Below are 4068 nucleotides of genomic sequence, written 5' to 3' on the forward strand. Positions count from 1 at the left end.
AGAATAGTAAGACTGATACAGGATTCGTGGTTGTAGTATTAAATGGTCTGTTTTCAAAACTAAGATTTTTGCGTTTATTTCTGGGGATAAGTTAGGGAATACTGGGCAGTCCTTTTTTGTGTCAGTGCAGAGATAGCTATGTGGCTGGGGAAGAAACAGGAATACCCAGGCCAGCTGATACCACTTGTCCAGCAGAAGCAGGAAGCTCCTTCAGATGTTCCTGAACATTTTGCTCGGCCCACTTCAGCTTTGTCCATTTAATGTCCATTCAATTATGACAGTAACATTTCAAGTCAGTGGAGGAAAGATGGGTTACGCAACACATGGTGATAGAATAGTTAGGAAATTATTAAGAAAAAATAGTTATATCCCTAACTCGCTCCACTCATACACACATATGCAAAAACATTCAGATGGGTGAAAGCCCTGAATATAAAAGAATTTATCCCTAAACTATGCTACATTCATACCATAGATAATTGCACAGCAGTCAGTTAGAAAAGGAAGAAGTAGCCGGGCACAGTGGCTCACACCTGTTATCCCAGCACTTTGAGAGGCCGAGGCCGGTGGATCACGAGTTCAAGAGATCAAGACCATCCTGGTCAATATGGTGAAACTCCATCTTTACTAAAAATACAAAAATTAGCTGGGTGTGCAATCTCAGCTCTAGGGAGACTGCAGCAGGAGAATTGCTTAAAAAGAAAGAAAGAAAGAAAGAAAAGAAAAGGAAGAAGTAAATATATATGGCTGACAAGGAACTATCTAATATTCAGTGAAAAGCAAATTATAAGCCAGGCACTGTAGCTCATGCCTGTAATCCCAGCACTATGAGAGGCCAAGGCAGGCAGATCACTTGAGGTCAGGAGTTTAAGACCAATCGGGCCAACATGGTGAAATCCTGTCTCTACTAAAAATACAAAAATTAGCCAGGTGTGGTGGCCTGCGCCTGTAATTCCAGCTATTAAAGAGGCTGAGGCAGGAGAATCGCTTGAACCCAGGAGGTGGAGGTTGCAGTGAGTGAAAAATCACATCACTGGACTCCAGCCTGGGCAACTAGACTCTGCCTTAAAAAAAAAAAAAGCAAATTATAAATAACATATATAGAATAATACCATTTATGTTAAATGTGTGCATATATATCCATATAAACATATGAACTGAACGCATTAATAGAGTCTGAAAGGATAAACCTTAACTAGGTAACAGTCATTCTTTCATTTTTTCATGGAAATGCAGGACTATTTACTTATTAGTTGCATAAGATCAGTTGTTCTACTTAAGTTCACAGAAAAAAAAAATGTATTTCCCATCATCCCTCTTTTTCTCCTCTCTGCTTTTGAAGTGCGTATGAGGGCATTATGAGAAGACAAAGTGATTACATTCAAGGATGTAACTGGGTTATAATCATATATTGCCCATCTAATTTTAAAAAGCAGAAAAGAACAAAACTTAATGAAAAAGCTGAACTACAAAGTAGTAGAGAAAACATGAGGCCGGGCATGGTGGCTCACACCTGTAATCCCAGCACTTTGGGAGGCCAAGGCGGGCAGATCACAATGTTAGGAGTTCAAGACCAGCCTGACCAACATGGTGAAACCCCATCTCTAAAAAAAAAAAAAATAAAGAGAGAGAGAGAGAGAGAACATGAAAGAATTTTTTATAATCTTCATGTGGCAATCAGCTCTCTTAGCAATATGGCAAAGACAACGCCATAAGAAAAGGAAAGACTGACAAATGCAAAATGAAAATCTCTATATGGCAAAGCAAAAGACAAGAAAATAGGAAAAACATGGACAAGAGGATGCAGAAAGAGTTAAGATTATTAAACTGTGAATTGTCTGGAAATAAGAAGAAAATTACAAACCCAGTAGGAAAATGAATAAAAGACATAAAGAAACACTCTATATTAAAAGAAGACAGCTGGGCGCAGTGGCTCACACCTGTAATCCCAGCAATTTGGGAGGCTGAGGTGGGTGGATCACAAAGTCAGAAGCTCAAGACCAGTCTGACCAAGATGGTGATACCTCATCTCTGCTAAAAATACAAAAATTAGCCAGGCGTGGTAGTGGGCACCTGTAATCCCAGCTACTCAGGAGCCTGGGCAACAGAGTGAGACTCCATCTCAACAACAAAAGAAGAAGACAAGAAAATGTCCAAAATTCATATTTAAGGTGTTCAACTTCACTAATTATTACAAAAAAGCAAATTAAAATAAGATATAAGCCAGGCACAGTAGCTCAGGCCTGTAATCCCAACACTTTGGGAGGCTGAGATGGGCAGATCGCCTGAGGTCAGGAGTTCAAGATCAGCCTGGCAAACATGGTGAAACCCCATCTCTACTAAAAAATTTTTAAAAATTAGCCAGGCATGGTGGTGGGTGCCTATAATCCCAGCTACTTGGGAGGCTGAGGCAGGAAAATCGCTTGAACCCAGGAGGTAGAGGTTGCAGTGGGCCTAGATCACACCATTGCAGTCTTGGCAACAAGAGCAAAACTCCAACTCAAAAAAATAAAATTAAAAATTAAAGATAAATAAAATAATATACCTTTTTTCACTTAGGTGGAGAGGACTAAAAATATTTCTAGGCTGGGCGCAGTGGCTCACACCTGCAATCCCAGCACTTTGGGAGGCCGAGGTGGGCAAATCATGAGGTCAGGAGATCGAGACCAGCCTGGCTAACACAGTGAATCCTCATCTCTACTAAAAATACAAAAAAATTAGCCAGGCCGGTGGCACACACCTGTAGTCCCAGCTACTCAGAAGGTTGAAGCAGGAGAATCGCTTGAACCCGGGAGGCAGAGGTTGCAGTGAGCCGAGATCGCACCACTGCAACTCCAGCCTGGGTGAGAGAGCAAGACTCCGTCTCCAAAAAAAAAAGATTTCTAGTAGCTAGTTTTTGACAAGGGTGGGGCGGAAACAGGTGCACTTCCATCTGTTGACGGAAGCCTAAACTGGCTTCAGCAGGCAAACTTGGAAGATAAGTGTCAAAAGTTGAAATGCACATGTTGCTCTCTTCTAGGAATTTATTTTAAGAAAAGAACGGTGCATGGTGCAAAGTTGGGTGAACAAGAAAGGTCATTGTACTGAAAAGTTAGAAACGGCCTGAATGCTCATCAATAGGGGCTTGGTTAAATAAATTTATGAGACTTGGAGGTGTTATGGAGACCAGGCAGGTGTTATAAAAGATAAAGCACATCTTTACATATTGACACAAAGCACATAATGTTCACATGAGAAAAATGGCTCCCACCATTCCACATGTCAACTGATCCTCTTTTGTTTAATATATAACCCACTGGGAAGGCCAACGCTTAACACTTGTTATCCCTGTCAGTTAGAATTTGAGGGAAATTTTCTATATTATTGAAGCTTTTTACAAAGAGCACGTGTTATTGCATGATAACAAAAGTGAATAAAGATTTCATTTTGAAAAACTAGGAAAGAAATATGCTATTATGTCCTTTAAGGTTTTCTTTTCTTTTGTTCAACAAATATGAACAGTTTATTATGTAGAAGGTAATGCCTCCAGGCCTGGGGTAGATACAAAAGACAATCGGACTGAGCCTCTCTCTGCTTCCTGACACCAAACCTGCCCCCACCTGACACACAGACACACACACACACACACACACACACACACACACTCCTTCCTCCTCCCACAAATAAGTTGGTGTCCCTTGGCCAATCCCACCACCTGCGCCCTAGAGTCCATCTCCCCACTATTTTCTCAGAAGCCTCACACAATTCTTTATCATTCTTTCTTTCCAACTTCTCCCTCTCTCTTGTCCATCAAGTTACTTGAAAATCTCTCAAGTCTCCTTCATTCTAAATAAAAGGAAGGGAGGAAAGGAAGGAAGGAAACTCTGGACAGAATTATTGGGGAGAGAAGGGAGAAGGAAGGGGAGAGGAAAGAGGTATCCAAGCATATTCTCCAAACTCGTGACTTTTAAACATTCTTTTTTTTTTTTTTCAAGTCGTCATGGCAGGGTATTGGGAAAAGTTTTCAATTAGCAATAATTGCGCCTCAGATAAACCTCATTGGCTTCGAATCTGCCACTGTGCAAAGCT

The 4068-nt window shown here is 40.9% G+C and overlaps 1 non-coding gene across 1 annotated transcript; it reads right to left on the bottom strand.

Annotated features, from left to right (window-relative positions):
* Positions 1-3931: 3931 nt before the first annotated feature.
* LOC119472249 lies at positions 3932-4068 on the bottom strand. The gene has a single exon (XR_005201367.1). It is a non-coding gene; the product is annotated as a U4 spliceosomal RNA (small nuclear RNA).

The sequence above is a fragment of the Cebus imitator genome, unplaced genomic scaffold, assembly GCF_001604975.1.
Source record: "Cebus imitator isolate Cc_AM_T3 unplaced genomic scaffold, Cebus_imitator-1.0 Scaffold91, whole genome shotgun sequence".
Lineage (NCBI taxonomy): Eukaryota > Metazoa > Chordata > Mammalia > Primates > Cebidae > Cebus > Cebus imitator.